Below are 24,067 nucleotides of genomic sequence, written 5' to 3' on the forward strand. Positions count from 1 at the left end.
TAAGTAGCACAAGGCAAAAGGGCTTGGTGTTGCAGCCCAAGGTGGGACAACTGCGGTGTGCGATGTGCACTCTGCAATTGTTGGGCTTGCACTGCAGTTTCACTTCTCCTTCTGCCCAGTTCTGCTTCCTTTTGCTCCTTTTGTAAGGGCTAATTCCTAAAAAATGCAGTCTCCAAATTAGGTGATAAGATGGGGTTTTGGAGCTGGGACACTCCCTGCTGCACTGGTGATGAGAACCCCACCACTGCTGGTAGGAGAAGCACATAGAAACTTTCCCTGGTAGCCTCCTGTGGTGGTCTGTCTTTCCCTTGGTGGCCCCCTGTGGTGGTCTGTCATGGGAAAGGAAGCACCAGCAAGTGCAAGCATCACCTCCAAGTGAGATATGGAGGACGTAGAAGCAATAAGCTTGAACGAATTGGATTGCTATTGCCACACATCTTCATGATTCAGAAAGATAATAAATAGGCAATTGAAATTGGGTATGAAAGCCAGAGGCCTATTTAATTGTATATAAAGAAATGTTAACCTGATGTTCATAGCAGCAGTATCAACAACAGCCAAACTATGCAAAGAGCCCAAATGTCCATCATCTGATGAAGGGATAGAGAAGATTATGTGTACACACACACACACACACACACACACACACACACACACACAAATGGAATACTACTCAGCCATCTCGAAGAATGAAATCTTGCCATTTTCAGTGACATGGATGGAACTAGAGAGTATTCTGCTAAGTGAAATCAGAGAAAGACAAATCCCATATGCCATATGATCTCACTCACATGTGGAATTTAAGAAACAAAACACATGAACATAGGGGAGAAAAAGAAAGGCAAATCATGAAAGAGACTCTTAGCGATAGAGAACAAACTGAGGGTTGCTGGAGGGGAGGTGGGTAGGGGGATGGGAGACACAGGTGTTGGGGATTAAGGATTGCACCTGCTGTGATGGGCACCGGGTGAGGTGTGGAAGCGCTAAGTCACTATGTTGTACACCTGAAACTAATATTACACTGTATGTTAACTACTGGAATTTGAGTAAAAACTTGAAACTACAAAAAGAAAGAAAAAAAGAAATGTTTATTTCCTGCCACCAGGAAGGCAGAGAAAGATGATGAAGGCCAGCATCCAACTGCTGGAGTTGACAGCAGCATGTCAAAAATGGTTAAAATGCCCAAACAAGACAGATCCATTGTGTCACATCTAGGGCCCTGGTTGGGAGAATCTGGGCCCCTAGCACCAAAGATGGGGATATCTGGGTAGATGACCCTAAATTTTGGCTCCTCAGCATTCCCTGAATGTGCAGAAATGGTCCATGCTTCCTGTTAACAGCTAGTGGTTTCTTGTGTGGAAAGACAATGGAGCATAGACATTCCTCCTGCAGAGTGACATGTGTCCCCTCTTTTTTTTTTTTTTTTTACTTTTTTAAAAAAATGTTTTTAAATTTATTTCTGAGAGAGAGAGACAGAGTGTGAGTGGGGGAAGGGCAGAGAGAGAGGGAGACACAGAATCCGAAGCAGGCTCCAGGCTCCGAGCTGTCAGCACAGAGCCCAACGTGGGGCTTGAACTGACGAACTGTGAGATCATCACCTGAGCCGAGGTTGGACGCTTAACCGACTGAGCCACCCAGGCGCCCCTCGTCTGCTTTCTTAGTGTCCGTGCCTTTGCCAGAGAATACATCTCTATCCCTGGTGTCGACAAACTCAGCTGTACTGACACAGCAAAGTATCTTCTAGTCTGGAACTGAGGGTGACAACGAGCCACACCCCCGCATGCACATCAGTACTCTCATAAATCCTCTGTTCCCAGAGCATATTTTAGAATATACTTTAACTATGTTCCAGATTTATATGATGGTTCAATGGTGTTCTCCTATGAGTTTTAAAATTTTAATAGGAAATATACATTCATTGAAAACAACAGCAAAAATGTTAGCCTTAATTTAAAACAAAATAAGCATTACATCATTAATGTTTAAAACTAACCTTAAAATATCCACCAGCAGATGGCAATATAATCTTAAATATTACTGGTAATAGGAGATTAAATAATTTATTAAAATAAATAAGTTTAACTAATTAATTAATGAAAATAAAGATGCATGGTTCTCCTGCACCAAGATTTTTTTCTTTTTAAAATGTCTATGTGAACGCCACAAAAAGTCATTAATTTTTTTAAGTTTAAGTTTTAGAATTCCAGTAAAGTTGCAGTGTTATGTTAGTTTTAGGTGTACAATATGGTGATTCGACAACTGCGTGCATCATTACTTGGTGCTCATCAAGGTAAGTGTGCTCTTATTCCCCAGCCCCTCCCCCACCGCCCCCCTCCCCTCCACACTCCCCTCCCCTCTGGTAGCTCTCAGTGCTCTCTCTGCCTGCAGTTAAGAGTCTGTTCTGTGGTTTTCTCTCTCACTTTTTTTCCCCCTTTCCTTGTTTGTTTTCTTTCTTAAATTCCAATATGAGTAAAATCATATAGTATTTGTCTTCTCTGACTGCAAAATTCATTAATTTTATGACTATAAAATATATATTATCATTAGAATGCAACCTTAATTGTAAAACAAAATTACATGCTCGTTCTGAATTTATGATAATTCAGACATGGTCTATATGCAAGTATTATTGATTTCTAAGATTCAAAATACTCTCTTTAATTTTTATTTATTTTCTTTGAGAGAGAGGAAGAAACAGAATTTGTAGCAGGCTCCAGGCTCCAAGCTGTCAGCACAGAGCCCGATGTGGGGCTCAAACCCATGAACCAGCCCCGCGAACTGTGAGATCATGACCTGAGCCAAAGTTAGTTGCCAACTGAGTGATCCAGATGCCCCACAGAATATTCTCTTAAATGTCAGGTCCTGACTTGTTAGGAGAATCTTAAAATCATCTGCTTTTCCCAACCAATTGAACAATTCTTAGACACTTTCGCCAGCTGTAATTGTTGGCTCTGGGCCCTTTTATAACTTAAAGTGCTTACGCATGTGACACACAGAGTCTGTCACATTTTTCCATAACATATGATAAACTAAACGTGTACATAAATACAGAATGAAGTTAGTTAACAAAAAGTTAGCTTACTACAATATTCTGGAATTTACCTTGAATTTCCTCAGTTAGATTTCTTTTTAATTTATAGGACAATTGGAAGTCCCACCCAGAATTACTAGGCAAGAAGAAAGAAAAAGCATTCAAATTGGAAAGGAAGAAATAAAACAGTCACTGCTTGCAGATTCCATACTGCCATATATTGGAAACACTAAAGAAGTTAAAAGTAACCAATTCAGTAAAGTTGGAGATACAAACTCATATGCAAAAATCTGTTGCATTTACATTAATAATGAACTATCAGAAAGAGAAATTGAGAAAATAGTCCCATTTAAAGATGCCTAGAAAAGAATAAAATACCTAGGCACAAATTTAATCAGGGAGGTGAAAGTTCTGTACATTGAAAGTTCCAAGACATTAATGAAAAAAATTGAAGATGACACAAATAAATGGAAAGATACTCCATGCTCATGAATTGGAAGAATTAATATTGTTAAAATGCCCATACTACTAAATGCCATATACAGATTCAATGCAATCCCCATCAAAATTACAATGGCATTTTTCACAGAAGGAGAACACACAATCCTATAATTTGCATGGAACCACAAAAGACCCAGAATAGTCAATGCAATCTTGAGACAGAAAAAAAAAAAAAAAAGCTGGAGGCGTCATAGTCCCTGATTTCAAATTACATTACACAGCTATAACAATTAAAACAGTAAGGTATTGGCATAAAAACAGACACACAATTCAGTGGAACAGAATATAGAGCCTAGAAATAAACCCACACATATATGGTCAATTAATTTATGACAAAGGAGCCATGAATATACAACGGAGAAAGGACAGTGTCTTAAATATTTGGTCTTAAAAAAACTGGACAGCCACATGCAAAGCAATAAAACTGGACCACAATCTTACCCCACACACAAACACTAACTCAAAATGTATTAAAGAATGTAATACCTGAATGAAGATAAATACCTGTAATATTTAAATGTAAAACCTGAAACCATAAAACGCCTAGAAGAAAACATAGGAGGTAAGCTCCCTGACCTAAGTCTTGGTGATGGTTTTTTGAATCTGACACTAAAAGCAAAAGCAATAAAAGCAAAAATAAGCACTTGGGACTATATCAAATTAAAAAGCTTCTGCACAACAACAATAAAAATCAGTAAAAAGGTAATCTGTATGGAAGAAAATAAATGCAAATCACATATGAGACAATGGGGCCAATATCCAAAATATATATAGAACTCCACTCAATATCAAACAAAACAACCCCCCCCAACAATCTGTTTAAAAAATAAGCAGAAGTCCTGAATAGACATTTTCCCAAAGATATACAGATGGCCAGTATGTACATGAGAAGATGCTCAACATCACTGATAATCAGGGAAATGCAAATAAAAACCATGAGATAACAATGAATAACACATCACACCTGCTAGAACTGCTATCATCAAAAAGACAAGAAATAACAAGTGTTGGTGAGAATACGGAGAAAAGAGAACCCTCTTGCACTGTTGCTGGGTGCAGACGTGTGGAAAACAGGATGGAGTTTCCTCAAAAATTTAAAAATAGAAATACCATATGATCCAGCAATTCCACCTTTGCTTATTTATTTGTCCAAAGAAAACAAAAACTAATTTGAAAAGATATATACACCCCTAAGTTCACTGCAGCATTACCTACAATAGCCAAGATACAGAAACAACCTAAGTGTCCATTGGTGGATGAATGGATAAAACAGATGTGGTATGCAGACACAGTGCAATATTATTCAGCCATAAAACATGAAATCTTGCCATTTGTGATAACATGAGTGGAACTTGAGACATTATGCTAAATGAAGTAAGTCAGAGAGAGAAAGACATACTGTATTATCTCTCTTACATGTGGACTCTAAAACCAACCGACAAAGAAAAATACCAAACTTATAGATACAGAGAACAGATTGGTGCTTGTAGGAGGCTGGGGGGTGGGGAGGGGTGTTGGGAGAAATGGGTAAAGTTTGTTTTTTTTCAGTTTAAATAAATGGAATAATATTGTAAAAAAAAATAAAAGGATGTTAACTTTGAAAATTTTTTGTAATATAGGGGACAGGAAAAAAACCATATGTCTATCAATAGAGTACTGGTTAAATGAAATAAATACAGTATAATCTGTAAAAGGAATACTATGCAGCTAGAAAAAAGAATGAGGAGAGAGGTCCTACATATGTGATTTTTTTCTTTATTTTGAAATAGTTTCAAACTCAAGGGATAAGTGTAAAAATTAGTACAAGGAATTTCCTTTTACCTTTCACTAACTTCTCCAAATCTTGCCATTTTTTACCATAATTGCTTTATCATTCTCTCGAATCAGATTTTTCTTCAGGCTTACGGAGATATAAATGAACTATTACATCATGTAAGTTAACCAGATATAATTGTAAGTGAAAAAAAATCCCGTTAGTGAGCAGTACAATCCAATTTTTGGATACACATATGCACACAAAAAAACAAAAACTATCAAGGAAAAAATATCAAGGAGCCCATATTACTTTGGTGTATTTACAAAGAATCATGAACACCTGGAAATTCTTCGAGCTGTGAGTTATAGACTCTGCTTCCCGCTGGACTCACCCACGTCCAGGCCACGCCCATACAAATATGGTAAGAATCTGAGGGTATGATCAGGTATCGGTAAATTTTAAAACTTCCAGTGTGATTCCAGTGTGAAACTCTGGTTAACAGCCACTTGTTTGAATCAGTTCCTGTCACAGTTAAGCGTCCACATGAATCACCCGGATATAATATTAATACACACATACTCATTCAGTAGGTCTGGGGTGGATTCTGAGCTCCCGCATTTGTAAGCAGCTCCCAGCTGCTGCTGCTGCTGCTGCTGCTGCTGCTGCTGCTGCTGCTGCTGGTCACGGACCAGACTTGGAAAAGCACTGGCTTAGTTTTTAAGGCGGTGGTTCTCCAAATGTAACGTGTTTCAAAAATCACCTGGGAAAGTTGGTAAAAACAGGCTCAGGCCCATTTTTACTGAAGTTTACTAAAGACCGGTCTACTTCAGTAAGTCTGGGCCATTCATTAGCTGTCTAGGTGAGGCCGACGGACACCAACATTTGAGAACGGCTGTTTTTCGACAACCAGAATGCCTGTAGCTGAGCAATCCTAAGATCATTACATGCACAATTAGTTTCTCTGATGGTAATGTGACACCTGGTTGCCAAGGTGACTGGCCTGGTTTGATGCCCTTCCCACTGGTTGGAATGCTGTAGAAATCCTACCCATCTTTCAGGGCCTACACTCATGACAATTTGTCTGAGAAGCGTCTCTAACCACCTCTACTGGATTGGGACTCTTGCATGGCTGTAAATACCTGCACTGACTCCTGTAGCACCTCGCCCCACACTCCCATTAGTGTTAAAGCTAAAACCAGAGACTGCATTTCCCATTTTTGTATTTGTCTTCCTTTCCTCTGAACCCTCCCTTCAATGAGATGGATCTCTGTCCTCACCTTTGCCTATGTTGCAGCCCTTATTTGTTACTCGAGGCACGAGTATTCATGCCTTCATTAATGGGGTAAGTGAGCGAGGTGTTCCCGGGGGGCAGTGAGCTCTGGGTAGTGACTGTAGCTGGTTACATGTGCCGCATGGATGCAGGGATGCGGTCTTGCTCACACTACGTCCACCATACGCGGCACGCAGCACGTGTCCATATGTTGCTGTCAGTGAAAAGACACAAGTGAAAGGGAACAAGAGTCAAGGCACAGAGAACTTTCATGGCGAGACAAGGATTTGAGAGTTGTTCAGTAAGCACTGTGATGCAACTTTTCAGCAGGGAAAATGTGTGATGATGATGAAGATTTTTAACACAGGGGCTGTGGCAAAAGCAGGGAGATGCTGGCCTGAAGAGGGAAGGGATCCTCCTGACAGTCCCATCAGGAGGATGTCATATAATCGAGGTTGGAGCAGATATTAAGGTATAAAACACAGGCTAATCATCATTTTATTGAGCATTTACTTTGTATTACTTATAATGCGAAGTACATACATGATCTTTTATCTTTATAAATGTGCCATGTGGTAGATATTCTCACTTTATAAATAATGAAATCTAGGCTCAAAGACATTAAGCCCCTTGTCAAAAGTCGCACATGGGAGCCAGAACTTGAACCCAAGACGGTCCCGCTCCAAAATCTTACTGCAGTAATCGCAGTGATGTGGTGGGAACACACAGCAGGTTCTGGAGATACTTCTATTCTGGGGAGAACTGACCCACTGGAATTACCGATTCAGGTTTGGGGAGACCAGAATGAGGCAGGGAGAAACAACATTTTGTAGCATGCCCTAATGATACGCCTGATCACGCCATGTCATTATGTGGTGAAGGCTGAAGTGACGGTCTGCGTACTCAGCATCTTCGTTGCAAACTCTTAGGAGGAATGTCTCAGGAGAAGCACACAGAATCCCCTGGTTACCTGTAATTCTGGCCCACATCTCCTCCTTTCCTTCTGGCTCTTGAAGTGCAATTTTCTGGTAGCTTGGGCATATTATAAAATAAAGGTGAGTGGCCAGGAAAAGACTTTCTGCTGATGTTTGGTGTGGGAGGTGGGTGCAGATGTCATCTTTTGTGGCTCAGTTTTCTGAGTCCATTAAATGCCCTGTTTTAAGAAAAGCGTAGTAAACACTTGTGCCTACCAGTACATTTTCAAATCATGAAATTAGAGCTGCTCTTAAGATCAATCAATAATAGAGAATTTGTTCAGAATGCGAAAAACTGAAAAAGCTCTACTTAATACCCACACGGTCCAAATCCATTCAGTTTTATCACAGCGGGAGAAGGCATGACATAATTCCAGATACGAATGAAAGTGGATTGAATTTTCTGAAAACTATAATCTGGCTCTAATTTAAAAAATATTACCTCAGTCGGTGGGCTTTTAGTTTTTTAAGCTCCTAGGCAACAGTGGCACAAATAATTGTGTTGTTTTTTTTGACATCTACCTTACTTAGGCCCGTCAAACGGCTCCGGACATGGCAGTGCCCCAGTCTCCGCACAGCCCAAAACCTAAATTGGAAGGAAATGGTTACTGCTGGTCCAGGAGATTCTGGATCCTTTCCAATGTGCTTGATTTTGTCATCACTTTTATTTTTAAAAATTGTTTTCGTTATTCTGAAAAAAAGATCTTAGAAAATATGTAAAAGCATAAAGAAAAAAGTCTCCTATAATCTCATCATTCGGTGCCAGCCGCTGGTAACCTGCTCTAACTCTGGAGTGCAAATATATGCATGCACTCACTCAACTTTGTGAGAGGACATCAAGTCCAGTCTTTCATGGTCAGACTGTAGGAAAGTATTAAGAGATGCAGGAAAGGGGGCATGCTGAAGGGTGTGCTATGTGAGGCCAGGTGAGCCAATAGGAAATTGTATCGTTTCACTGGGAGGGCCTGAGGGATGGGTTTGCCATCAGTGGTGGGCCAGTCAGGGTGTTGACGTGGCCTCCCTGCAAGCCAGGACTGACAGTAGGGCCGGAGAGCTGGGCCTGCTCATGGCAGCAGGGATGAGGTCGTATGACCACTAGCTGTCGATGATGTTGAACTTCCAGAAGCCAGGGGCCACGATTACTTGTGAGGTCAGCAAGGTTGCAAAGGCAATCACCAACGCGGCTTGGCCTTGAGGGAACTGTGGTCCCCAGGGGCATATAGTTGTGCCCCACATGTTAAATGCAGAGAAAGGCAAGAATACACGGGCAGGAGACTGAGGTCTGCCCCCACCCCACTACCACCAATAACAGTATCTTCCTCTGCATTTGGACTCAATCTGGTTCTCACACCTGGAACCTGTTCACTGATGAGGTGGGCAGTGAACCATTGCCAGCTAAAATACTAGATACCCAGTTAAGTTCGAATTTCAGATAAACAACGAATGATGTTTTAATGTAAGTATATCCCAGGCAATACTTGGGACATACTTATGCTAAGTTTTTTAAAATTATGTATCTAAAACTCAAGTTTAATTAAGTTCTTATATTTTTATTACTTAATATGGCAATCCTAGTTCTGGAGAAAGGATCCTGATGCCATAAAGAATTTACACTATGATGATTCTTCTGATATTTCCTCAAAGGGACCTATGTCTATTTACTTGGGTGCTGGTGCACGGATGTTCTGAGGACTATTCGACATAGGACTTGAGTTGACGTTTATACTCATAGACCAGAAGTTTCTCTGTGGCTTCCTACTGGGTAATGAGTGAAGTAGTAGCCAGGTTTCAGCTTAGAGTGGGTCTACTGAGCCCAGGACTTGGGGGACTGGTGATCATTTCCTTGGCTCAGGAACACACAAAAGGGATTGACATACGTAGCAGTTGGAGTAGCTAGCATAGTAGGCCTCGGCCTGTGGTGGGGGAGGCCTCTAAAAGTGCATGCATTCCTTCCTACCCTCTATGTTCTGCCAAGATAGTAATGAATTAAAAAAAAGTGTTATATCTCACATCTCAAGAGATGGGACAGACATTAGCCCCACCCTTAAGGATCATAAGGAAGCATGGGTGGTGGTCCCCATCACCCATCTGTTTATTTCACCTGTCTCTGTCCTGCAGAGAGATTACACAAGCTCTCCTAAGTATTAGCCTCTATTGAGGCTGCTGTGCTGGGTATGGATTCATTGGTAGAACATGTTAATAAGATCTCGGGCACATGGTATGCACACAGTGATTTGGCAAATACTTTCTTTTCTTCCTTCCTTTTTTTTTTGTTAATGTTTTTATTTATTTTTGAGAGACAGAGAGAGACAGAGTGTGAGCAGGGAAGGGGCAGAGAGGGAGACACAGAATCTGAAGCAGGCTTCAGGCTCTGAGCTGTCAGCACAGAGCCCAACGTGGGCCTCAAACTCATGAACCATGAGATCATGACCTGAGCCAAAGTCGGACGCTCAACCAACTGAGCTCCCAGACGACCCTTGGCTAACACTTTCTTTGCTGCTCCAAGCAGAAAAAAAAAGTATTAGAAACTATTGGCATTCCCATGGAACAGGCAGAAATGCACATGACAGTTTTGCTCTAGGGCTCTCTGTCAAAATACAGTCAGAAGAGATCTGGACCATCTGAACATCCCACAGAACATCACACTGATGACCTCATCTTGATTAAGTCAGACAAACAAGACATGGCTAGCAGGAGACCATGGTAAGACACTTTCATTCCAGAGCATGGGAGACAAACCTTTCAAAGACTCAGGAACCTGCCACGCAGGGAAATCTCTTAGAGTTCCAGTGGTCAGAGTCATGCTGGGACAGCTACTCGAGTGAAAGATAATTTGCTCCATCTTGCATCCTCTACTACAAGGAAAGAAGCACAGTATCTCTAAGGTCTCTCTGGGCTTTGAAAGCAGCACATTCTGTACCTAAGACTTGTATTCTAGACCATATGCTGCATCGTCCAGAAGGCTGACAGATTTGAGTAGCGCCCAGGCAGGAAGAGTTTCTGCATAAGGACTGGGCTGTAGTGCAATTAGTGCTTCCAGGCTATTTGGCTGACGGGATGATGTGGAGATGCCAGCTGTGGGCAGAGAGGTAGTGTGCAGTTTATGGCAAACCCCAGTGGGAGAATTAAATGCAAGCCCCTGGGTTTCCGTGGCAGAACCATGCCTTCTGTAGCAGAGATGTTTATGCCTTCCAAGAGACAGACCCTGGTGTGTTGTGTTACTAGACCTTGGCAAAGTAGAAACACTTGCCTGTTTTCACCAAATGACCATACTTCCAGAAGTAGCCATTATAATCTGATTCTCTTAGACGCAGCAAGTCGTAAGATTGATTTCCATCCTAAGATGGAAATGGCACGTCTGGGATTGAGCCTCAGCTGAACCAGAGCACATGAGTCAGTTGCAAGAGCAAGTAGTTTTTGGAGGTCACCGAGAGGACATGACCACCGGTTGACCTGGAAGCTGAACCTGGCAATCAGAGGATCCTCACCCCTGCTCCTATCCTTGGAATGTACATCCTGCCCACTGTTTCCACAGTGGGAGCCATTTTCAAGGACTCAGCTTTGAGATAGCAACGTGTTGAGATTTCTGGGACTGGATACATGACTGAACTCATTCAAGACCTCTATACAAACCATTAAGACGTGTAGGTGTGGAGAGTTACTCATTTTGCAGCTGCCCAAGACAAGGCTTGTATGCAAGCTCCCTTGGTTGTTAAAACTGCCACTTATCAATTTGGAGTGGCCTGCCTCTTTCTTTGGTCTCTCCTTGCCCTCCAAGCATGGGGGCCAGTTTGCAAACCAACAGTATCCCAGACCCCCTTGCCACTTTCAAGGTTGGTATTAGCATCATTCGTCAGCTTGCACCTATGGCCACCAGGGGAGTCACATACGCAAGCTAAAAGAGCTGGTTTATGGACTGGTTGGGTTGGTATGTGAGTGAGATCCAAAAATGAATACCTGGTACACTGTAGCCTTACTTAAGTGTGGATCTGCAAGACCGTGGTAGGGAAAATTTTCCTAATCGTGGAGTTTTGAGTATTGGACTTGATTGTTGCTATTGTGTAGAATAAGGGGCCTGAGGTGAGAAAAGGAGGGTGTGTATGAGTGCGAGTGTGTGTGTGTGTGTGTGTGTGTGTGCATGCACACATGCATAAAAACACATACATCCTCTCAGGTAGTGGTGAGTGGTCTGGCTGGTTGGTCAGAAGCCAGAAAGGGAAACAGCTGAAAGACTGAACACAAGAAAGCTTGTGAGAGGCTTGTGAAGGGACGTGTGGGAGTAGAGCTGAAGTGTGAAGGGTTTTACATCACGGGTAATGTCCTCCAGAAAACAAGTGCCCACTGTGGAAAAGACACTGAATAACAACACAGATAAAATGTTTTGATCAGTCGACATTAGCTCGCCTTGCCATTGGTCCCTCTGTACTGGAGTGGAGTGGTCATGGGGACAGGGATGGATGGCGTGACTCCCATTTATCAGTTGCCCCATGAATAGAGCAAATGGTGGCAGCCATGGAGTTCCGTGGCTTAGATATTCCTTTAAGAAGAAACCTGCTGACCAGCTGTGAGGAGTGCAGGTAGCTGATGGTCTTCACTGGCAGCACCTTCTGGATGCATCACAGCATCTGGATGGCAACCACCCCCTCTTCCCAGGCAGCTCAGGCACTGGCTGAGCCCCGCGGGAGTAACAGTACCCTTTCTGCCCAACACGGGACTCTTCTACCAGCCATCTTTGCTCTAGAGCTCAAAGGGGGCCAAGCGAGAGTTTTGCAGAGGTGCACCTCCGGCTAGGGCCTCTCTGCTCAATCCGCCTGGCTTCTCCCTTTCTTTTCACGAGTCCAAATGCTAGCATCACAGTCTGCTCCTGCTCCCTTTTCCATTTATTTTTCATAGACGCCTCCACCACCTCCTCCTCCACCTCCTTCTGGGCATCTGCTTCCTAGAGGACCCAACAGATGCAGAGGCATTTCTGCTCTCCTTTGTTGTAATAATGAATGTACCTTTAATTTTCAAAGTATGTGTTTGAATAATTCTTTTCCCTGCTGTTTGCTTCTTGGTGTTGAATAGTTTATTATGTGGTACTCATCTCACCTGAATGTACTTGAGTGCTCACACAAATCATTCACAAAGATATATTTTAGTGTGTCAAGAATAAGGTCTTAGTATAACAATTCCACAAAGGAGTGGCTAATGATATAATCTGTACTAGTTAAATGTGCCTCCATTCCATGATGTATAGCACAGGTAGTACAGACAGATCTGTTGAGAAGCAATACTCCCTCACCAAAGAAATAAAGTCACAAGATTTGTTATTTATAGATCTCAGATATGGGTGAGGGGAACTTCGGGAATGATCTGGGGGACAGCAGTCCTCTGTTCCAGGCCATGGGTCAGGAGATGGTAGAAAGCAGGGTAGCAAGTACCTCTTACTTATAAGGTGGTTGGGCAGAGGACACTACCTTTTCACAGGCTCAGTGCTAAGCAGTTATTTCAAAAGGTGCCCTGAAATCAGTAATCAAAAAACTCTTCCAACAAACAAAAGTCTAGGACCAGATAGATTTTACTAAACATTTAAAGAAGTTAATACCTATTCTTCTCAAACTCTTCTAGAAAGTAGAAGAGGGAGGAAAGCTTTCAAATTCATTCTACAAGGCCAGTAATACCCTGACTTCAAGATCAGATAGACATTACATAAAAAAGAAAACTATAGGCCAATATCCCTGATGAGCATAAATGCGAAACTCCTCAACAAAATATTAGCAAACTGAATCCAACAATACATTAAAAGAATCAGTCATCTCGATCAAGAGGGAGTTGTTCCAGGGTACAAGATGGTTCAATATTTGCAAACCAATCAACGTGATACATCACATTAACAAAATGAAGGATAAAAACCATATGATCATTTTGATAGATCCAGGAAAAGCATTTGACAAAATTCAACATCCATTTATGAAAGAAGTTCTCAACAAAGTGGGCTTAGAGGAAACAGATCTCAACATAATAAAGGCCATATATCACAAACCCACAGCTAATATCATACTTAGTGGGAAAAAGCTGAGAGCTTTACCTCTGATACCACAATTAAGACAAGGATGTCTACTCTCACCACCTGTATTGAAGTCCTAGACTCAGCAATCAGACAAGCAAAAGAAATAAAAGGCAACAAAATTGGTTAGGAAGAATTTAAACTGTCACTATTGGCAGATGACATGATAAAACACATAGAAAACCTAAAAAACACACTAAAAAACTATTAGAACTAATGAAATAATGCAGTAAAATTGCAGGATACAAAATTAACATAGAGAAATATGTTGAGTTTCAATATAATAATAACAAAGTAGCAGAAAGAGAAATTAAGAAAACAACCCCATAATTGTACCAAAAAGAATAAAATACCTAGGAATAAATTTAACCAAGAAGGTAAATGGTCTGTATTCTGAAAAATATAAAACTTTAATGAAAGAAATTAAAGATGAAAAAAATGGAGAGATATACCATTGCCATGCCCATGGAGTGGAAAAATTAATATTGTCAAAATGTCCATATTACCCCAAGCAATCTACAGATTCAATGCAGTCCCTGTCAAAATACCAACAGCATTTTTCACAGAGCTAGAAAAAATAATACTAAAATTTGTAAGGAACCATAAAAGACTTTGAATAGCCAAAGTAATCTTGAGAAAAATCTTGGGAGGTATCTCAGTCCCAAATTTCAAGCTATGAAAAGCTATAGTACGGTGCTGGCACAAACACAGATATATAGATCAATGGAACAAGATAGCCCAGAAATAAACCCATGCTTAGATGGTCAATTAATCTATGAAAAAGAAGGCAAGAATATCTAATGGGGAAAAGACAGTCTCTTCAACAAAATGTGTGGGAAAACTGGACAGCAGCATGCAAAAGAATGAAACTGGACCACCTTCTTACACCATACACAAAAATAAATTCAAAATGGATTAAAGACCTAAAGTTAGACCTGAGACCATAAATATCCCAGACAAGAACACAGGCAATAATTTCTTTGACATTGGCCAAAGAAACATATTTGTAGGTATGTCTCCTTTTTAAAAATTTTTAATGTTTTATTTTATTTTTGACAGAGAGAGACAGAGACAGAGCTCGAGTGGGGGAAGGGCAGAGTGTGAGGGAGACACAGCATCTGAAGCAGGCTCCAGGTTCTGAGCTGTCAGTACAGAGCCTGATGTGGGACTCGAACCCATGAGCTGTGAGATCACGACCTGAGCTGAAGTTGGATGCTTAACTGACCGAGCTACCCAGGCGCCCCTAAATATGTCTCTTAATGCAAGAGAAACAAAAGCAAAAATAATCTATTGGGATGACATGAATATAAAAACCCTTTGTACAGTGCAGGAAATCATCCACAAAACAAAAGAGCAACCTATTGAATGGGAGAAAATATTTGCAAACGATATATCTAATAAGGGGTTAATATCCAAAATATATAAAGAACTTCTACAACTCAACATCAAAAAACCCAGACAATCTTATTAAAAACTGGGCAGAGGACCTGAATAGACATTTTTCTAAACAAAATACACAGATGGCCAACAGACACATGAAAATATGCTCAACATCACTCATCATCAGGGAAATGCAAATCAAAATCACAATGAGATAGCACCTGATTACCTGTCAGAATGGCTATAGCCCAAAAGACAAGAAACAACGAATGCTGGCAAGGATGTGGAGAAAAAGGAACCTGTGCACTGTTGGTGGGAGTGTAAACTGGCAGGGCCACTGTGGAAAACGGTATGTAGTTTCCTTAAAAAATTAAAAAGAGAAGTACCATATTATCCAGTAATTCCACCACTGTGCATTTACCCAAAGAATATGAAGACATTAATTCAAAAAGATGCATGCACCCTTATGTTCATTGCAGCATTATTTACAACAGCCAAGACATGGAAGAGACCTAAGTGCCCACTGATAGATGAACGGATGAAGAAGATATGGTACACACACACACAGGAACACTACTCAGCCACAAAAAAGAATGAGGTCTTGCCATTAGTGACAACATGGATGGACTTGGAAGGTATTATGCTAAGTGAGCTAAGTCAGAGAAAGGCAAATATCATATTATTTCACTTATATGTGGAATGTAAAAAACAGAAAATGAACAAGCAAACAAATAAACAAACAAATAAACAGAAATAGACCCATAAATACAGAGAACAAAGTGATGGTAGCCAGAGGGGAGAGGTAGGGGGATGGGCAGAATGGGTGGAGGGAAGGGGGAGACACAGGCTGCCAGTGATGGGAGAACAAGTCACCGGGATGAAACGTGACCTCACGGGGAAGACGCCAGTGCTGTGTGGTAGTGGTCCGAGTAGCCTTATGTTAGTGACAGGCCGTGTGAGCAGGGCACAGCGTGTGGAGCTGTGTGTGCCTGAAACTCGTGCGACATAACCCGACTGTGCCTCAGGAAGACAAAGAAAGAAACTGAAAAAGGCCCGGGAAAGCAAAGCAGGGACCGGTGGCAGGGACCCTCAGCTCGGCGGTCATGGATGTCCAGACTCGGGCACCAGCAGGTTGTCACACCATGATGCACACCTGGAGTTTTTCTCTGCACAGATGTGTCAGGTGGTAGAAATATCCAGTAACTGCAGAGCACGCTGTGGAAACTTGACCTGCAGCTTGAATGTACTTGTAAAGGGTGGGCTGTATGTGCCTGGACGGTAGGTGTTCGGTACCTATTTGCTGAACGAACGAAGGGATAAAATAACTGGTATACATCTACTAGCTGAACAGTTGTTTAGAAGTGTTAGTGTAGAATTGATTGACGTTATTTTAATTATTTTAGTGAAGTTATGTAGTAATTATAAACTATTATTAAAAAGCATGGCAATTCTTGGCATAATTCTCTGAGCAGCCCTTTGCACACAAATCTGTGGTCTCTGGTTCCAATTACCACCTCTTTGGCATATTTTCAGGCCCCGTGGGGGTTTCCTATGACTTCCTGTTAGCGTGGGACCCAGGGTACCAAAGTGGCCTCACTGAGCTCCCGGCAGCCTGTGCGGCCTTTGCAAGCAGCCTCCTGCCCCCGAGGACCCTACTTCCAGCATGCCGACCATGTTCTGCTGCCTGCACGTGACTTCCTGCTGATCGGAACATTCCAGTGTGCCGGCTGTCAGTGAGCTGAGGTGGGATGTCCTGGTGGCAGGGTTCTGAGGCCTGTGCCAAAGAAACTTCAGGGAAGTTCGGTGGGAACGGGACGCTGTGGCGTCACATGTGGGTTCTCTGGAAGTGGGCATGGAGCTGGAGTTTAGGGTGGACGACACGTGCCAGGGGTCACGCCCTGAAAGGGAACAAGAGAGAAGGCCACGCTGGGCCCGGGGAGAAGTGAGGCTTGTGTCCCACGTGCGCGAGGCCCAGGCCGGCGGGGCGTGGGCGCTGCTGGCACCAGTACCGTTGTCAGTGTGGCCCACTCAGCCATGGGCGGCAGGATGCCCGGGAGGGACAGGACTTGGGGCAAGCCAGTCCTTCAGGCCCTGCCTGGGCTGCGGAGAGCCGGGAGCCTGTCTGCAGACCACTCCTCACAGGTGGGGAGCAAGTCCTTTCTGGAAGGGAGGCTGGGTGGGCTTTCTTTGTGGCCGCAGCACCTGGTGTGTAGAGGGCCTCTTCTCCTTTTTTTTTTTTTTTAAAGTAAAATCTGTTGTCTTATTGTATGTAAACTGTAAGCGTGCAATTTAATGCGCTTTGATATATGTAAGCAACCATGTAATAAAACTGTTCCAATTAAGGCAGAGGACACGCTCATCACCCAATATAAAATTCCCTCTTTTCCTCTTCCTGGTCCATCTTGTCTCTCTTGTGCACTGTGTCTTTAGTTGGATATGGTGTGTGTGTGTGTGTGTGTGTGTGTGTGTGTGTGTGTGTGTGATTTTAGAGACTGAGAGAGCAAGAGAGTGTATGTGAGCAGGGGAAGGGCATACAGAAAGAGAGAATCCCAAGCAGGCTCCACACTCAGCACAGAGCCCGAGGCAGGGCTCAATCCCATGACCCTGGGATCATGACCTGAGCTGAAACCAAGAGCTGGACATTCAATCAACTGAACTAGACAGGCGCCCCCCGATAGGCTGTTTTTGAAGTTCATACACATCTATGTTTTGGTAGTTTGTTCATTATTGTTGCTGGGCAGTTTTCCATGGAATGAATGCATTAAAATCTGTCCAACTCTACATCTGGTACAATATGTGAGTTGTTTCCTGGCTTTGTTCTGTTTTATTTTGTTTGACTCTTATGGAGAAAATAGTTATAAATAGACTTGAGATTTGTGTTTTTGTGGACAGATGTTTTCATTTCTCTTGGGTAAATGTGATACATACACACAATGGAATAGTATTCAGCCATAAAAAAGAAGAAAATCTTGTCATTTGGCAAAACCTGGATGGACCTTGAGGGCATCATACTGAGTGAAATAAGTCAGATAGAGAAAGACAAATACCACATGATCTTACTTATGTGTGGCCTCTAACTCAGAGACAAAGAGAACAGACTGGGAGTTGCTGGAGATGGGCTGGGGTGGGTGAGATGGGTGAAGGTCAAATGGTACAAAGGTTGGGGTAGAACACACTCCCTTTCCATAAGCTACTGATACAACATTTAATTGTCAGGATGAGGCCAGACGAGGAAGGATGTCCGATGTTGCGTGATGCTCACGTCCCTCCCTACACCCCCAATAAATATTCGTTTTACAAAAATAGCTACTGGCTCACAAACTATAGTTTGTTGACCCTGGCTGCAGGCAACACATACATTTGATTAAAAAGTTAAATATTAATCTTCAAATCTAAGTTATAATATGTTGCTTTTATTTTTCCTCTTCGAACAATTTTAACTGACACACAACATAGAAAAAACTATGTAAACACCAACATAACTATTTCCCTTAAATCTCTCCCTGTAGCTCTGGTGCTTCACTCACCTGCTCTCTGGGGAGCAGGACAGCCCGCCCTTTTACCTCGTATGCTGATTCTGTACACAACGGGGTACGAATGAATAATCTGACTAAATCTATCCCTAAAGGTCTCTTGTTGCTATTTTCTCCCAAACAGCTGTGGGTCTTCAAATCACATGTTCACGGCATCTTTCAACCTCCCATTTCTGAATACAGGCAAAATCGTTGTGTCTGATCTGAGAATCGCGGCTCTGTGAGTCAACACTGCGTTCTAAAGGACTCATTCCACCCTTTCCAGGTCTTCTTCCACCGTCTTTTCAAGCAGGCAGAAGTCATTTGAGGGAGGCACGTCCAGGCTGAGTGAGGTTTTGGCAGATGGGGGGAAAGGGAGGAGATTGGATTCCCTACCTTTTAATTTTTGTAACAAAGGAAACCTAGGCCCCGGGGGAGGTTAAGAAGTTTGCTCAAAGAAGATGAAGATACTTCCTGATTTCTCCTGTTTTGTGTCTTGTTCCTATACTGAATTTATTATGTTTGGGTTCTAACTGATATATATATCTATATTTTTAATTTTTTTTTAATGTTTATTTATTTTGGTGAGAGAAAGAGACACACACAGAATGCGAGTGGGGGAGGGGCAGAGAGAGGGGGAGACACAGAATCCGAAGTGGGCTCCAGGCTCTGAGCTGTCAGCACAGAGCCTGACATGGGGCTCAAACCCACAAACTGTGAGATCGTGACCTGAGCTGAAGCTGGACACTCAACTGACTGAGCCACCCAGATGCCTATATGTGTGTATATATATATAGGCATAATATATGATAATATATAATATATATGTATGCATATATATATATTAATGGGAATGAGAAGCTGGAGGAAGAACATTTCTCTAAATGTTGGTGCACAGCTTCAGATATCTGTGGTTGGAGAAGTGCTTTACTGTGATGAAGGGGTAACGTGACCTTCCCGATACGAGTGCATTTGTGGCTGGTCCTCTGTTGTAGTATAAAGTTCATGCGTCCTGTCAGTTCCAAAATGCAGTGATCCAAAGACAGAAAGGACAAAAACATTTTAGTATTGTCTTAAAATAGAAGTTAATTTCATTCTTTTTTTGAAGCTTAAAATAGTATGTAATTACAGTCCAATCCATGCTAATTAAGAAACACTGGCCACAAGGATCTAGCTATCTACTACTAGCAAATTTAATAATAGAAGAGCAGAATTTTTGAGTAGAAGAGACTCCATAGATCATTTGTGTCAGGGGCTCTTATCCTTTTAGGATTATGGGTCACGCTATATACCTTATACTTTTGGATTCTATTCTCCAGGCGATATGTTCACATTTTTACAGTGTATGTGTGAGTCTTTGTCTATTTTACTCACCTTAGGGACAGCTGAACTTATTCATAGATCTCTCCCTTTGCTTCTAAGAATATCTGACACATTCATGATTTTGTAAAATAGTATTTGAAAGGCTTTTGAGAAGCAATTTATTGACATATGGGGGGCCTGTCCTTAAACCATTCAAATAACTTTTAGGCTATAAATACAGAGAACAAACTGGTGGCTGCTGGAGCAGAGGGGGTGCAGGGTGGGCAAAATGGTGAAGGGTTTCGGGTGGGAGACACAGGCTTCCAGTTATGGAAGTAGATCATAGGAATAAGAGGCACAGCACGGGGGACACATTTCATATGGTAAGAGTTGGGATGGTCACAGGTGGGGACATGTGTAGCAAGCACAGCATGGTGGACGGACTGGCCAGGTCACTGCGTCATGCACCTGAAACTGCCATGACATTATGGCAACTATACTCAAAAAACCCCCACGAAACAACCAAAGCCAAATAACTTCTCTCCTTCTTTACCAATATGTTATAAGAGAAAGAATGCAGTAATATGAGTCAGAATCAGCTGATCCTTCAAGTCACCCTGGGGGCCTCATCATCGTCATATGGGAGCATCACCCCAAACCCGCATCTGAATTTACACATGGAGCTGTCGGTAGTCTCTAACAACGTCCCTCCTCTGCCCCACAGGTTTGCCAGACATGAAATCTATCCACAGCTCAGACAACCAAACGAACCGTTGAAGCGTGTGTGGAACCGATTTGTCACGCTGTGTGTGCTTTGGAATTCTCATCAGGGCAGACTGTTTCCTCGCCTAAATTCCTGCACCTCCCGAGTGAGCGGCAGGTGTGGACGCAGATGCAGGCGGGTGGGCGCAGGATCTGCTCTTCACCATCACCCTGACCCCCACCCTGACCCTCCAGATCAGCTGACGCGGGGGCAGCAGGGGCTGTGGATCCAGCGGACCCTCGAAGGTGGAGAGTCAGGTGTCCCACGAGTGGGGAGGGTCCCGCAAGGAGGGCGCGCCCATGGGCGGAGACATAGGTGCACTGACGGGTGGCACCGTCTTCCTCCTGGAGTCCAGTTCCCCAGGACTTACCTGAATTCCAAAGACTGCTGGCCTCTGCTCTTTCTGCAGGCCGATCATAGCAACTAACGTCTCAAAACTGCCGCTTCTGTTTCACCCAAGGCCCCAGTTTTGTTCAGGAATTAGTGCAGGAGGATCGTGTCATTGGGATCTCTTCCAGGTCAGAAGCACCACAAGCATATACACCTGGAAATTACAGGGGCCACAATAAGTCCTTTATTTTCTTTATTGTATTTTTTAAAATTCTTTTTTTTAAGTTTATTTATTTGAGAGAGAGAGACCGTGCACGTGAGCAGGGGAGGGGCAGAGAGGGAGACAGAGAATCCCAAGCAGGCTCCACCCTGTCAGCACAGAGCCTGGCGTGGCGCTTGAACTCACAAACCGTGATATCATGACCTCGGCCAAAATCAAGAGTGGGACGCTTGACGGACTGAGCCACCCAGGTGCCCCTCTGTATCCTATTCTTTATATACACCACAGAGAAATTAAGGTAATGAAGGTTTTGAATTTTTGAGGCAAACATTACATTCTTGTGTCCTGGTCCTATCATTGGTTGTGAAAATTTCCATCACCGTGGGTTTCCTATTTGGGTAAATTTTGCATATGTTCTTTAAAAATATCAATTCCAGGGGCACCTGGGTGTCTCAGGGGGTTGAGTGTCCAACTTCAGCTCAGGTCATGATCTTATGGTTTGTGAGTTCAAGTCCAGCGCCAGGCTCTGGGTTGACAGCTTGGAGCCTGGAGCCTGCAGCCTGCTTCGGGTTCTGGGTCTCCCTTTCTCTCTGCCCCTCCCCAGTTCACACTCTGTCTTTCTCTCAAAAATAAACATTAAAAAAAGTAAAATATCAATTCCATTTCTTTTTCTGGCTTCATATCGAACAGTTTCACATTATATGGAACTCACTTGTGGAAAACACTAAAAACCGCTGCTTTGTGCAACTAAAATTCACAATGGGACTAGTGATGCTTTTATCAGGTATTTTAGACATTATTCAAATGTCAAACTAAAAAATGACAAAGGACTGGCAAAGGTACACTAAAAATATAAATATTTATAGCCTCTTCTTTGTGTAGGCCCTAAGCTCTTTGGTCACATTCTATAATGTCATTTTTTTTTTTTTTTCAAATTATGTCACTTTTCTCTGATTCTCCCCTGCTCCTGGGAGGCAGGGGGTTCTCTGTCATCTCAACCCATGGTGCAGTCACTGCCCATAATAGGGAAGGAGGGAGGGAGGGATGGACAGATGGATGGGCGAATGGATGGATGGGTAAATGAATAAGAGAAATGAAGGGTGAGAAGGAAGAATTAATCTGCCTAACAAAATTAACTTTTGGAGAACTTTATTTTATCGATGTTTGCAAATACGTGGTGCCTTGAATATTGCAATTTCTCATGTTGACTATTTTAATAAATGATTTAAGAATCCTTAGATTGCAAGGTACAAAGACATGCTTGAATTGCCTTGAAGATAAGGATATTTGTTTTCAGAATATTAAGTGGAAAACTTTCAAATATCTAAAGGAGTTATAGTATCTTTTAACTTGAAATTTAGAAATACCCAAATAAATGAAGTCATAAAATATAGATGTTTTTATATATTTAACCAATTATTACCCCAAACCCATTATTATTGTTTATTTCAGAATTCTTGAGTTTCTGTTTCCTCATCTAGAGAATGTTCCTCATCTAGAGAATGCCAGTCTCAGTGAGGTTTAAATGAGAACTTTTACTTAAAAAAACAACTCAGTGACTAAGTGGTAAACTATAATATTAGTTTTCTTTTACATTCCTCGACTTCAAAAAATAAAAATAATTATGTTTTTTGTCTGTGCAAAATTATGTGATTTGACACTCACAAGAATAAATTATGTGAATGGATTGTGGAAATGTAAAAGCTTCATGAATACTTGAGTGGTACTCAAGGTAATAGTTAAGCAAACAGGACCCCGAAACTTCAGAAGTGATGCTCTTTTTTTTTTAAACTAAATCAAGGATATGAATTCATTTGAGTGCTCAAAAATGAGGATTAAACTCAGTTACATACAAACATAAAAATTAAATATAGTCTACAATGAAATATTTAAAATAAGTCACTAATGAACTTAATTTAAAAATAGATGGAAAACTGTCATTAATGCTTGTAGGCATTTCCTTAGTCTTTGATTTCTTAATAGGAAGTTGTCTTTCATTGCTTAGTTCAGAACAAACAGAAAATTCCATTTCCAATAGTGAGTTTTTATAAATAGCTTTATAATTGTTTCCAGTTTATATTTTTAAAAAGGCCCACTAGAATAATGTGCATTATTTGTGTAATTATTTCATGTCTGTGGCATTTTTGTAAAGTGAAGAATACTTAACGAGCACCAAGGAGTGCCTAGAATAAAGATGGCAGAGCCAGAGATAATCTTTTGCTTTAGAGATCACCTTTTTCAAACTTTTCGAATCATCTCTCTGAAACAATTATAGCTGAGGTGTCTGAGAATCTAGGGCTGTCTGAGTAATTACACAACCACAGAGCAGTTATGGAAACTGTAAACAGAACTCAGATGGTAGAATCCAGTTCTGAGGTCATCTTAAATCACGAAGAACTTGCAGTAATTTAAGCTCTGTGTCCTGGTCAGAGTCCTGGGCCAGCCCTGATGCTTCAACCCAGAGGGGACATGCCTCCATGCTCCTGGGCGGGTTCTATTCCCATGCTGCAAACGGTGGTGCCAGCCAGGTCTTCATGTACAACATTTGAGGACACAGCAATGAAAGGAAATTAGGTTTATATTCTTTAATTTGTAGGTATTGGAATATTTGCCTTCTTATGAGCAGAAGCATTGTCTACTGGACACCAAATAAACACAATCCCACATATTTTGTTCATTTATTTTTAGTGAGAAGATAATGTATCTGGCAGAATCCTAATAGTCAAGGGTTTCGTTCAATAAAGTGATGTGACTGTCTTTATCTTTTTATTTTGAATGTTTTATTATTTATTTATTTATTTATTTTGAGAGAGAGAGAGAAAGCGCACACGCACGAGCAGGGGAGGGGCAGAGAGAGGGAGAGGGTATCCCAAGCAGGCTCTGCACTGTCAGCGCAGAGCCCCACAAGGGGCTCGATCCCACGAACCGAACTGCGAGATCATGACCTGAGCTGAAGCCAAGAGTCAGACGCTCAACCAA

General features: G+C 42.0%; 1 long non-coding RNA gene across 1 annotated transcript; it reads right to left on the reverse strand.

The window, feature by feature from the left end:
- Positions 1-6,874: 6,874 nt before the first annotated feature.
- Positions 6,875-21,084, reverse strand: LOC125910887 (uncharacterized). Its single transcript, XR_007454206.1, has 3 exons — positions 20,909-21,084; positions 8,055-8,118; positions 6,875-7,711 (listed from the first exon to the last, which is right to left on the reverse strand). It is a non-coding gene; the product is annotated as an uncharacterized LOC125910887 (long non-coding RNA).
- Between the last annotated feature and the right edge of the window lie 2,983 nt (positions 21,085-24,067).

This window comes from Panthera uncia, chromosome D1 (genome assembly GCF_023721935.1).
Source record: "Panthera uncia isolate 11264 chromosome D1, Puncia_PCG_1.0, whole genome shotgun sequence".
Lineage (NCBI taxonomy): Eukaryota > Metazoa > Chordata > Mammalia > Carnivora > Felidae > Panthera > Panthera uncia.